Below are 13,032 nucleotides of genomic sequence, written 5' to 3' on the forward strand. Positions count from 1 at the left end.
AGCAAAGGTGACGGGACATTTGTCCAGTAGGCACAGCCCCTACACTCCTGCTTAGGACACAGAAAGATTCACCACACCCTGGGACAACCAGAATTTTAAATTTTAATGTTTTTCAAAGAGCTACTACTGCTTCTTTAACAAAATGCTTTTGGGCGTTTCCTACGCTGGGAGAAATTAGGGTCCCGCCCCTTTAAATTGCCCCCCTCGGCTGTAAGTGCTCTGGGGCCGCAGGCACTGGGGATTAGGTCACCCTACAAGTATGAGCTGTAGCTTTAAATTGCTGGGCGTCTGCCGAGCCGGGCCCTGGGAGGGGAGGGGGCCTGTCACAGGTAGAGGGAGCAAACGAGCTCCCCAGGTAACTCCCCAGAAATGAACATGTCCCTTTCAGTGAGGCTTCGGCACACACTAAGTGGAGGAGATGGAATCTTTTCCCCACTTAGTGTCTACCCTTAATTTATCTACTTCGACTCCCACCTCCCAACTCTCTGGGGGCTTGGCGGGAGGAAGGTGGGGACGTCGAGATAACGTGTGTCTGGGAGAGTGTGCACGGAGCCCGCGGAGCCTCCCCGGAAAGGACCTCCTTGAGCGCGTGGTGGCAGCAGTGCCGGGCGGCCGTCCGGCGAGCTCGGAGGGGCAGCACGGGCGCGGGCCGATCCCTTTAAAGGCCTCTGGGTCTCGCCTCCCTACTTCGCCTGGCTCCGTCCCTTCCTCCCTCCCTCCCGGCTGGCGGAGGGATCTGCCGCTCCCGGCGCTGCAGCCTAGCTTTGGAGGGCGGTGGGGTGGGGGCCGACCCGGACGGGCCCGGCCGGCCCGAGGGAAGCGAGGGGCGGGGCCGCGTCCTCCAGGTCCGCCCCTGCTCCGGCCCCGCCCCTCCGCCCCCACAGCTTCCTCCCATTGGCCCCCCCGCCTGTCCATCACCCCTGTCCCCCCACCCCTCAAGCTAGGCTGAGCTGTGCCTACGTCGGCCTCGACTCCCGGGGGCTGGAGGAGTTACCTTTGGAGCCCGAAAGGAGGAAGGAAGCAAAATATCAACAACAGCCGAGGCAGCTCGGGCGCTCGGCCCCGGTCCCCTGCTTGACCGCCGCCCGCCTGCCTACCCCCGTGCCCACGAAGGGGGCCCAGGCCCCCCGGCGCCGCCCAGGGCCCGCGCGGACGCCAGCCTCATTTATTATTCCCCCCGCCCGGATCTTCGGCTTCCCGGTGTTGAAGATCTCCCGGACTAGGGGCGAGGGCTACCCCCTCCCAGCCGTGACACCCCCCCCTTCTCCCAGCGGGGCCGGTGAGTAGAGAAAAATAATGCTCCTGCCGCTTTAAGAGGCCCCCTCCCCCACCCCGTCCTGGGGTTGGGGTGGAGGGTGGTCTAGACCGTCCCCCTGAGGGGTGGGATGGGGTGGCCTCCTGGGCTGGGAGGAACTCGCGGAGCGGGCTGTGTTGTCTTGCGGCGTTGGTGGGAGATTACATGAGGACTGTTTGTTTGTGTTAGGGAGTCGGCTGTGAGGGATAAGTGAAGTGGGCTGTATTCCCTTAGGTGTTGGGGTCGGGGTGGGCACCGGCGGCTTGGGGGCGCGCCGGTCTGTTGGTGTCTGGGGGTTACGACGGCCTCCGAGTGGTCTGGGAAGGGGTGCCATCCTCAGAGGGGGTCTCCGGTGACAGCCGGGAGCTACTGACATTTTAACAGCCGGCCCTCCCTCCCTCTCCCTCCCAGCGCCGCCTGTTCCCTCCTCCTTGGCCCGAAATGGTGCAGAAGGGGGCCTGGGAGGGCGGCGGGAGGGTGGGGGCGGGGGGAGCCGCAGCTGTTTGGGAAGCGGGGGAGGGAGGGGGGATGTTGTTCAGATGACACCGGGGTGGTGGGTTGGGGTGCGTGAGGGTGTGTGCGTCCGGGGCCCGGGTTTGCCGGGTGCCTGTGGAGTTGGGACGCAGAGTCACCACGGAGGTGGACACCACAGGACCCTTCCTTGGGACCTCCTAGCTCGCTTCTGAGACCCTTGATCTGGTTTGTCAGCAGCCCCAGCTGAAGAACCCCCGGCCAGAAGTTTGCAGCTGTTCAGCATCTGGGCAAGAGTTCTCCACTCCCTCTCTCCACCTATGGCAGGCTGAACGGGGCTGGGAGTGGGGGTCGAGGGGATGTTGGGGGGGGCTTTTGGGTAGGGAGGGCCAAGGAGACTCAAATGCCTCTAGTCTCTCACCCCAGTGCCAGCCCACATCCCATGAGATTTGGGTCTTACAGGGTTTGGGGAAAGGGCCTCCCTCCCCCCGATTCAAACTGACCTCTCAGCAACCTCCAGAGGTCTCTCCCCATAAAGGAGGGCTCCTGGGTGTGGGCACGCTCGGTGCCGCTGACTAGGTTATCCCAGGTTTGTCCTTCTGAGTGGGAGGTACTCTCTGCCTCCCCTTAAGCGGTGCATTGTTGATGGGTTGGGGGAGGGTACAGTGGGTGGATCCTTTCTCCCCGGCCCTGCACCCAGCCCCACTTTTGAGGTCCCCTCGTAGGCCTGGTTTCTTTGGTTTGGGGGAAACCAAATGCCCCTCTCCCCTGTGCTTTCAGTGGGTCTCCTAGGCAGTTCAGGGGCCAGCCTGGACTATGGGAAGTTCGCCGTCTGGGGCGGTGACCTTGGGCTGCTCTGGCCTGGAGATAGCAGGGGCGCTCAGGCCAGCGTGAGATTGGGTGTTTTGAAGTTAGGAAGCTGTCCACCTCCCACTCCCCTCCAGCCCCCCAACAAGGAAGTCTCAGTAGCCACAGAGAGCACTGAAAAGGCACATGGCAGTGTTCACAGATGTCTACCCGCTTGTGGCCGCTGGGTCACACCCGCCCCAGGACTTAGCCTGGCTGTCCCAGCTCCCACGGCCTGCCTGGGAATGAATTTCCTTCCTGTGGTTTCCCAGTGTGTTGGACAGGAGATGGGGGTGGGGTGGGATCAGTGTGAGGGTTGCTGAGGACCTGTTTAGATGGGGTGATGGGGGGGACACTGGAGCTTATGTGTAACTCTTTCCCCATTTGCCCCAACACAGGCATTTGGACCCTTGGGTCTCAGTGATCAGATTCTCTTTGTTGTAACTCCTCTGCTCACTCCCCCAACAACACACCTCATATGTGTTTGTATATGTGTGTGTATATGAATGTATGTGCATGTATATTTGTAAGGGGAGGAGTGTGGTTTTTCTGGGGAAAGGAGGATCTTTCACGCATGTTCCTTTAGAGACCAGAGAGGTTGAGCTTTTTACCTGAGATCACACAGCAAATCTGTGTTAGAACTTTAGCCCCACCACTGCTCTTTCAGGCACAGCTTCATAGTAGGAGAGACCATAGGAAGAAAGACACAGTCCTTAGTCTTGGAGGCCCTGGTCCAAGGGGAGAAGCAGGACCCAGTCAGAGAGCTTCATAACCCGTGTGTTGGAGGATGGGCAGGGGAGATTGGGCTAGAGCTTCTGTCTGCTGTGCCCAATGCCTGGAACAGAGTAGTGGAGGACTTGGAAGGGAGCCGGTGCTGCCCATTGTCCACCTCACTGTACCCGCTGCTCCTGGGCTGAAGGGGCTGGGGCTTCCCAGCTCTGCCCCTCTTGGCTCCTGGCTCTTCTCATAGGCTGGGAGATATGATAGTCTTTCTGGCTGCTGTTATATAATCTCTCCCCAGCAGGTTTTTGTTGTTTTTTTAAAATCTTCCCTGGGTCTTTCCTGGGAGGTATGATGGGGGGGAGAAGCCAGAAGGTAGACTCCCCAGGTGGAGGGCTGGAGGATCATTAGCAAGGAGGCTGGGAGAGGCCCCCTGGCCCCTGAGGGGGACAGGGGAGAGGAGGCCTTGGGATTAGACCATCATTCATTGTGACCTAGCCCCGCCCACCCTCCTCCTCTGACCCTGCCCTGGGAAGGTCTCTCTGCTGTGGGCCTCCCTGGCCCTCGTGCCCTCAGAGAGGCCTGGCCCTCTGCTCGTCGTGTCAACCTTTTCCTTCTGGCCAGCTGGGCCCCCTGCCCTCCCTGGTTGGCACTGGGTCCAGAATCTCAGTGCTTACCGTGGCCTGGTGTGGGCGGGCCCTGTGTTGAACACTTTGCCACCCACTCTGTACCTCTGTGGGCAAGGGGAGGCAGGGACAAATGGGTGGGTCCAGCATTTCCCTAGTTGTGTTTGGAGCCAGGCCCCTGCTTGTCTGCCGCTCTAGTCCGGAGGGTGGTGGCCTTACTGGAGAAAAAGACTTGGTGCGGTGGGTAATAGAGGCCTCGACCTCTTGTGCCGGCAGAAGTCACAGTTGGTGTTCACCCTGGTTCCGTCAGTGGGTATGAGGATCAGACGTGGGCCTGTCACCCATCATCAGGGTCAGATTCTGGGTCTTATGGCATGTGGTGGTGGGGTCTCCCCACCACTTGGGACCATGGCTGGGACTTGCCAGGCTCTCAGAGGCCAACTGGTTTGAGGCAATTATCTCCCTTTTACACGGAAGGAGGAGATGGTGTCAGGGCTGGCATAGCCTCAGCATCACTGTAATTGCTGGTGGCTTTTATGAGCCAGTCATGGGGCCAGAGTCTGGCCAACCGTCTGTTCTGTCCCAGTTTGGTGACTTACTTATGCGGGGGAGGGGAAGGTGTTAGGTACTAGTAGCTCTGTTCTGGAAGCTGGACACCTTACTGTGTTGTGGTTGATGTTACCTTGTCTGTCCACAATTGCAGCAGGCAGAATGGAACTTAGACTTCAAGAAGAACTTCCCAGTGGGGCTAGATGGGAAAGAGAGAAATGGCTCTAACTTGGCCTGGAAAAGAAGGGGATCTCAAAGCACTTTCTTCTCTGGTGGCTCTTGGTGGCTCTGCTGAAAGGCCTTGAACATTGGCCTAGCAGAGATGGTGCTCTTTGGCTCCTGGAATATTTATTTTCTCTTCTCTCCCCCTGCCTGGGGCTGAAAGTCTTCTGGAGCTGTGGGGGCTGGGTGGATGTCTGTGCAGGCTGGCATGCGCAGATGCACCTGGCAGGTCCACGGCATTTCGTGGTGGCACACATGCATGAAGGTGTGTGGCGCATACACACCGGTGTGTAGACACCCCCGGAGCAGCTGCCACTCTGTGGGGGGTGGGGGGAGGGGTAGTGAATGGCAAAGATGATTAAAGGATTGGAGACTGGGGATAGGGTGGGGAGACTGGAGGCAAGAAGGCGAAGGGCATGCAAGAGCTCTGGAGAAAGGAGGCTTGGCTACAGCAGGAGGGATTGAGGTTAGACCACAGACGGGCAGGCCTAAAGCATGGCTCGTAAGTTGAGAAGCCCTGGCTGACTTCCATCACTACCCCTTACAGTTCCCCTCATTTATTCCTCTCTGTGGCCCTGGCCCAGCCTGCCTCTGCCCCTCAGCAACCATGTGTCCTTGGGTAAGTCAGCTTTCTAGACGTACAGGAGTTTCGCCAGCCTCATGGTGATCAGAGCACCTGGGTGTTTTGGTGGTTTGTCACTCGACTCTGTTGCCCTCCCCACTCACGCTGAGGAGCGAGGCCACTCTGAGGTGTCCAGATTGCATCTGCGCCCTCAGGCATTTTGGGGCAGATCCCTGGCCTGGGTGATCCCCAAGGCCCTTTGCATCTGACTTTTCCTTTTCCTGAGGCTGCTGCTACAGCCTGCCCTTCCTGAGAGCCTGGCCCAGCTTCTGGCCAGGTGTGGAGACAGACGGATGCATTCACTGACTCTGCCCAGGACCCCGATAGCCTTGGGGAGGGCAGGCCCTTGTACCTGCTGTCTCTCCCTTCTGCTGTGGGCTGGGAGGGGAGGGGCCTGTCCGCAACTCTGGCCTGTTGCTGGCCACACCCAGGCGGGACCATATTTACTCATTTAAACTCACCCTCCCAGGAGGCTCTGGGCTCCAGGCCTGGTCACTGACCTTGGCGTGGTGCCTCTGGCGGGGTGCTCTGGCCACTCCCGTAGGAGTTGGGCAGACCAGGGAAGCATATAGAGAAGGAGCTGTTTTTGACCCCTGGTGAAGAGAGCTTCAGTCTCAGGCAGTGCCCCACTCTCCCTGTTTTCTGATATACTTTGGAGACCCAAAACTAGAACTTTCGAGGTCCCTGGGGACTGGAGGAAGGAAACTTCCATTTGCTGTGCCCCTGTGTGCCAAGCTCCGTACTAGGCATGGAAACGTATGGAGGCTCATTTGTTTCTCTCCACAACTGTTTTTTATGTTTGGGGCGACTGAGTCAGATTTAAGTGACTTGCTCAAGCTTTCTCAGTTAGGAGATGTTAAGGGCTTCTGTCTGGGGTTGGGGGAAGGATTCTGCCCTGCAGCTGGGGCACTGGGAAAGGAGGTCCGGGGGAAGGAGGAGGATTTGCTGAAGGAAAGAGCTAACCTAGTAGGATTCCCTGCAGAAGGCAGAGGATTAGGGTTTGGTGGCAAATTGAGGGGGGTGTGCTTCAGTTCCCTGAGAACGTGTTGTCTTCTGATTGACCGCCATGGGAGAAAGCCCCCAAAGCAGCGGTATGAAGGCAGGAACGGATGGCACTCAGGGACCCCTCCTGCGTACCCGTTAGTACCCCTTGAGCTACCACCTCAGATGGATGAGGAGCGAGACTAGAGTGGGACGACTTGAGCCACAAGAGTCCTGGGCTTGTCTGAAGGCAAGAGGCATGGCTGATACGAGTTTCCCAGGCTCAGAAATTAGGGGATCTGCCATGGAAGGAATGTGCTGTAACTCTCTGGTGGAGGGAGACCCTGCCTGCTCTCAGTCCAGGTCACGCGGGGAAGCAGTGTGCTGAGGAGTCAGCCCACCTCTGCCACTTATTTCGGGTGACCTTGGGCAAGTCCCTGCCTGTTTCTGAGTTGGTTTCCATTTCTATGAAAGAGAGAAAAGGAACCTCCTTCCTCATTAGGAAAGGAAGGAGGTTCAGTGGGAAAATGTATGGTGCTCAACTCAGAGTGGGTGCTTAGAAAGGGGGTGCATCCTTTCTTCCAGACATCAGCTCCAGCCCAATGTCAAGGCCTAGGACTTGCCTGCTAAGGCAGCCACCCAGAAGGTGGGGTGAAGTCAAGGTCCCTGGGTAAGGACTTGGTGTGGAGGGGGGCTGGGGAGGCCTGAGGAGACCTCCAGGTCTGGGGCTCAGTCTGACCCTGGGATGGGCTTGGGAAGCAGAGCCCAGCCCTGCCCTCCCCAGCCAGCTGTCTCCTTGTCTCCGAACCTACCCCCTCCACACTTCGCCCCATGAGTCTTACCAAATCCCTCTGGCTGCGTGCTTTCTTACTCCTCATGATTTCCCCACCCCCACCCCGCCAGCAAATACTTGGGGTTGAGGGTTGGGAGCACAAGGAATAAGAGGGAGCTCATCCCCAATCCTCAAGGGAAAACTTACGGTGGGAGTGGGTGTAGGTGGGGAGAGGAGGGGTCGGTCTCTTCCTTTTTGTGGAATCTCCCCACTCCAGTTGGATCAAGTGACATGGAGACAAGGGGATGGAGCAGATGACCTCGCACCCGGAGTTTTTCCTTTCGAAGCATGTGTGTATTCTGTGTTCAGTGAGGGACAATGGTTGGGGGTAGACCAGGAGGAAGGGCTGATCTCAAAGAGGTGCTTCGGGCCTTCTCAGTCACATCTCTCCTTGACCTCTGAGCCCCTTTCCTCCTGCCCCCACAGCTGCCTGCCTCTCTGCTGACTCCCCTTTGCATACCCCATGGCAGGCCTGTGGGGCCCCGGCTGACTGGGTGGGGACAGGTGTCCTGGCACAGCTGCTCTCTCTTGTCTCCCCCACCTGTCAGTCCAGGGGGTGGGGAGCTGACAGGGAGGGGAAAGGAGGAACCTCCTGGCCCCTCACCTGCTCCCTGGGGTGGGGCCCTGGTTGTAAAGTATAGCAGAAGGATTGAGAGTAGACAACAGGGAGGACTTCCCACTCAGAGGAAGGACAGCTCCAGGTCATAGAAACGGCAGAGCAAGCTTGGTGGGCAGGGGTGCTAGGTGGCAGAAATCAGAGGGCTCTTTGCACAGTGTCTTCAGGAAAGAGTGAGGAGCTGGGTGTTGGTGAGGGGCACAAATCAAATCTGGGGGTGAGTATTTGTATAGCTGTGTGCAGGTACCCACCCCCACCAAGCCGGCCGCCCGGCCCCCTTCCATCTGGCTGGGCATCTTAGCTTCACCTGGCACCTTTCCTGAAAGCAGCAAGCTAATCCTGTAAGAGCTGCCTGGCTGGCCGCCTCAGCAGGCCCACGCAGCCGCACTGCCTGCCCTCCCCTGCCAGGGGCTTGGAGGACTGTCCTTCGAGTCAGAAGGAGACCTGGCCACTGCCCTCAGCTGCCCCTTTAAATCCTCCGTGGCTTCCTGAGGTCATGATGTCTCTAGGAGGATTTGCTTTCCCTGATTGGATTGGCCTCTTTCACCCCCCTGGCTGTAATTGTAGGTGGACACTTCACATTCTGATCCTCCACCTTTTCTGCCATCAGCATTGGTGCTGTCCAGTCTGAAGGCCCAGGCCTCAGGGGGCCCCCTGCCCTCTCTCCTTGCCCTCACCTCCCAGCAGTCAGGGCCCAGACCCCTTTCATCTGCTTCAGCCAAAGCAGCCATGCCCCTGTTCTGTGGGGAAGAAAGAATCTTGCTCTTTAAACAAGGGGACAAACCACTGCCCTGAAAGGGAATGCCCTTCTGAGACTGTCTACTGCCTGCTTTTCTCCACTTTTTCCCTGAGCCTGCTTTTCCTTTGGCCCACACTCCATAGTTGCCCCATGCCCTCATTTCCATGGGAAGTCCCTCCCCTGATCTAACCATCAGCCCACCTGCTGCAATGGCAAGTAGCCCAGACCCAGCACTGGTAGCAGTATACTCACCCCAACGGCTCTTAAGCTGACCCGCCCCCAAGGCCCCAGCTGCCACTTTCACTTCTGTCTCCTGAGACCCCAGAGGGAAGTTGGGTGGGGAGGTGGAAGGTGACACACTAACCGTCCCAACCGCCCCCACCTCTCCTCAGTCAAGGCTTCGAATAGCCAGGGGCCCCTGTCCACCACTCTCATCCACATGACTGACATGGGCTTAGGTTGCAATATAAGGGTTGGCTGCAGTAGGAGGGATGGTGGTTAGATAGCAGGAAGGACTTCCCAGGAAAGGAGACCACTGCTGGGCTCCATTGTTTCAGAGGGTATGGCTGGAGGTGTAGATACTACAACTGGACAAGCGGAGGTCAGTTTGACCTCTTCAAGGTAGGCAGGGGACTGGTTGTCTTCCTGCTCCCATTGGTTGGAGTGTAATGCCAGGGCTCCCGTGCTCTCCCAAATGTTACCGGCTGCCCATGCTGGGTTGGGTGACTTCTAACAAAGCAAATTTGAGCCCCAGCGGCTAATTTGAGGCCAAGAACTCAGACCTGGGAAGTCTTCTCTGTAGTCTTGCATATATCCTGCCTGCCGTACGAGGCCGTTTCCCCTCATTTTGCGCTCTCACGAGTGGATTTTAGAAGTGGGAACAGAGGTAGAAGGAAAGCACAGCCCACTCCCATCCTGCTGCCGCCCCACCCTCGGCGCTAAGGAGGGGAATGAGGCTTTTCTGCTGTGGAGCCCCAGGCAGCATCACTGTGGAGCCATCACACTTCACCCTAGGAATTTATCGAACTCCTTGGCTGCAGTGCTTGCTTATTCCTCATAATCTCACCTTCCCCCGCCCACTTCCCTTCCTGGACAGGGGACCTAGACGGGAGAGGATGACCAGTTGGACTGAAAGCTCTAGAAAGATGATACTCCTGGGGGTATTTATCAATTCAGACATGCTTTCTGGAGGAGAAGAATGGCACTGGAGGCCTGAGGTACCAAGAACGCTGCTTGGGGTCCCTGAGTACCTAGGGATGCTGAGTGGCGGTGGCCCAGGTCCTGGAATGGGAAGTTGAGCCTGATGGAATAAGGTCAGAGACACTATGCAAATCCCCATGCAAATGAGTAGTAGTGAGTCATTACTGATCATGAAGCAAGGCTCAGGCTTGGGTTCCAGAACTGGCCCCACTAATGACCATGACATTGACCTTGGGCCAGTGGCCACTCAGTAACCAGAAGCAAGACCTCAAGCCTTGGGTCTGACAGGCATTCCAGGTGTGTGAGGAGATTGGGATGGCTGAAGCTCTGCTGCCAGGGCCTTGTGTGCCCCACCTGGCACCTGCCTCAGCTGACCACGAGCCTCTGTCACCCCTTGGCCGTCTGTTGTGGGGGTTACTGTTTAGAAAGCACCTCTGTCTTCATCAGCCCCTCTCCACTCTCTTCTGGCCTCCACATTGCCTTCCCCCTCAAGCTGAAGGACAGTGAACCCAACCGGCCATCTCTTCTGTTACCTCTCCAGAGAATCATAGCCCTGCTCTCCCTTCCTTTGGGCCTCTCTAAAGAGCACAGGAACCAAATTTCTGGGCTGTAAGGGCACTTGGGTACCTAGTCCACTCCACCCACCCACTGTACTGGCCGGTGAGGTGAAGCCTGGAGGGAGGAGGAGGCAGTGACTTATTCAAGGTCACACAGTGAGTTGGGGCCAGAGTAGGGACTAGACCCAGGCATCCTGAATCCCTCCCGGACCCCCATATTTCCCCAGGCTATTCATTGCTCTACTTCACCCATCTCTTTTCTACTAGGACTCAATCTCCTCTTGCCCCCAAATTCTTCCTGAGATCAAGCTGGGTGGCTCTAGGAACTTGCGGGGGTTGGGAGGGGTTCCTAGGAGCCAGTCCAGAGGCCAGAGGGGAAGGCCAGAGCCTGGGGTGGGAGGTGTTGGAGCCTGGCTGGGGGGCTGGCTGCTCCCTCTGTAGGGAGGCAAACAACCTCACAGCTGCTACAGGAAGGATGAGAGCTAGACTACAGGAAGGACAAGCTGGGGTGGGGAAGCAGTAGAGGAGGCTCAGGAGCCAGACCCTCACTGGAGAGGCATCTCCTGGGCAGAGAACAGGATGACCCCGTCCCAGGAGATTTGCCAAGGAGAAGAGGGCGGGAAGCCTAGGGTGGGGCTTGAGAGAGTTGTCCAGCGGAAGCTGGAGGGAGGGCTCCCAGCCCTGCTCCCCACACTGGTGCTCCTCTTGGCACCTCAATTCCTGTTCCTTAAGCTGAGGCTGCGGTGCCTGCCTCCACTTGTGGTCCTGGGGTGCCTGGGGCCCAAGACCACCCCTGCCCCAGGTTCAGCTTTCCTGGACTGGTCCTTCCCTCCCTCCCCCCAGCCTGACAGCCCGCCCCCAGGTCCCTTGTCGGTGAGTTAAAATTAGCTCAGTGCCCAGGCTAAAAATAGCCCCTGCCCAACCCTGAGGCTGCTGGGCTGGGGGAGGGGAGTCCCCGAGGGAGGGGAAGATGGTGGGAACCAGGGGTTTGAGAAGTGAGCCTGCCAACAGAACTTCGAAGGGAGGAGGATCAGGGATGGGGACCTGCCTGCGCCTTTGAGAGCAGACCCCAGAAGAACTCTGGGGTGAATGAAAAGAGGCTGCCATGGGGGAGGGGGCAGAGAGAATGGAGTGGAAGAAGGAGCCGGGGAACAGTGGGTGGGGACCAGGCTGGGGAGGGGGGTTAGTGTGAGACTCCAGCACTGCCTTCGCTCAGACTTCGGAGGGGTGATGCCCCCACTTCGGGGCCAGTACAGTGTTTGTGAAGGAACGGCTCCCTGTGTGTACCCCAGGGCCCTCTTGCCTGGGCCCCATCTTTCTGTGTTTGGGGGGTAGTCGCTGAGTTCACCTTCCCACCCCGTCTTCCAGAGCTCCTCAGCGTGTGTCTTTGCTTAGAGGGAAGAGGTCCGAGGGCTGTGCTTCAGAGAGTGACTAGGAAGGTTGTGAGCCGTGGGGGTGGGCTGGGAGTGGGGGCCGTTCCCAGGGGATTAAGAGGCCCTAGGCCTGTGCTCACCTCTGCCAGCTCTCGGGGCCTGCCCTCAGGCTTGGGGAGATGCTCCATCCCAGGCCCAGTCCAGGTCCCCAAGGGCCCCTTGCCTCTCCTTGCCCTCGCCCTAGATGGGACCTGGCCTTCCTTTGTCTCTCTTGGCTGGACTGCAAGTTTTCAGAGGGCAGGGTTGGTGTCCTGTCAAGTTATGCCCACGCCCGGCCTAGCCTCAGGGTTCTGCGAGCAGCTGTTGCACCTGTCTCTTGTTCTCTACCTGTTTCTCTCTGAATCTTTGTCTCTATCTGGTCTCTCTCTCTCCCTCTCATCTGACCCTTTCCTTGTCCGTCTCTGCCTCTGCCCCACACTCTGCCTTCCTCTTGGCCTCTCTGCCTCTTTTCTCTGTCTCCTTTCCTGTGTTTGTGTGTCTGTCCCCCTCTGCCACCCCCCTCATGTCTGCCTCACCCACGCCTCCTCCCTCGTTAGTGAGCAGACTGCTTGAGGCCGCCTGACTGTGGGGGTGACAGGTGGATTGGATTGTCACCCCCTCCCCCAGCGCCTGCTGCTTATTTCATGCCCTGCAGCCCAGCCACGGGGAAGGGGCGGGAGGAGGGATGACAGCTGTCTCCAGCGCCTCCTGCCTTCTCCTCCAGTCCACAGCCTGCAGCCTGGAGCAGCCTGGGAGGGAGGGATGAAGGGCTGCTTAATGAGAGATGCCTTTCTCACTGTGTGGAAGAGCAGGGTTGAAGCCCCGTTGCTCTGTGATGGGGGGCTGCTCACTCAGCCTCTCTGGGCATCTGCTCCATTTTGGCCTGTGCTGGTATGGCAGCTCTGAAAGCAGATGCCCTGCAGTTCCTCTGAGCCTCTGGGACAGAAGGTGGATATGGGTGGGAGGGTGCAGGGGAGAAGGGTGGTCGGTACTGCCCTGCCTACAGCCGGAAAGGGGGTGGAGGCCAGCCATTGGAAGGCACGGCTCCTGCACCTCCCCAGGAAGGGCCGCCCTGCTGCAGCTGCAGCTCCAGGAGGCCGCCCTGACCTCTCCCCCCAACTCTCCCCACTGGCCCCAGGCCACCCTCACACAGGAACTGAGATAGCATCATTCTGAAACCCGAGAATGGTTTGAATATTGCTCAGGTACCAAGAGGTGTTACATTGCGGGAGGCAGGGGCCTGTTTCTTCTCCTTTACCCCCTCCAAACCAAGACCCCTTTAGGGTACCTTTGGTATATTATTTGTACCTCGTTTACATGTAAATACGACCCACAGGTTCCAGTT

The 13,032-nt window shown here is 58.3% G+C and overlaps 1 protein-coding gene across 5 annotated transcripts in view; it reads left to right on the plus strand.

Moving 5' to 3' along the window:
* Positions 1 to 932: 932 nt before the first annotated feature.
* The window catches only part of MEF2D (myocyte enhancer factor 2D), a 33,158-nt gene continuing 21,058 nt past the window's right edge, over positions 933 to 13,032 (plus strand). For 2 of the 5 annotated variants that reach the window (XM_046680957.1, XM_046680960.1), the window contains exon 1: positions 933 to 1,279. The gene's annotated coding sequence lies outside the window, so the exon portion shown is untranslated. Of the gene's footprint in view, positions 1,280 to 1,874; positions 1,994 to 13,032 lie in introns of those variants that run through there. The other 3 variants (XM_046680955.1, XM_046680959.1, XM_046680956.1) reach the window with 2 other exon arrangements.

Source organism: Equus quagga, chromosome 13, assembly GCF_021613505.1.
Source record: "Equus quagga isolate Etosha38 chromosome 13, UCLA_HA_Equagga_1.0, whole genome shotgun sequence".
Taxonomy (NCBI): domain Eukaryota; kingdom Metazoa; phylum Chordata; class Mammalia; order Perissodactyla; family Equidae; genus Equus; species Equus quagga.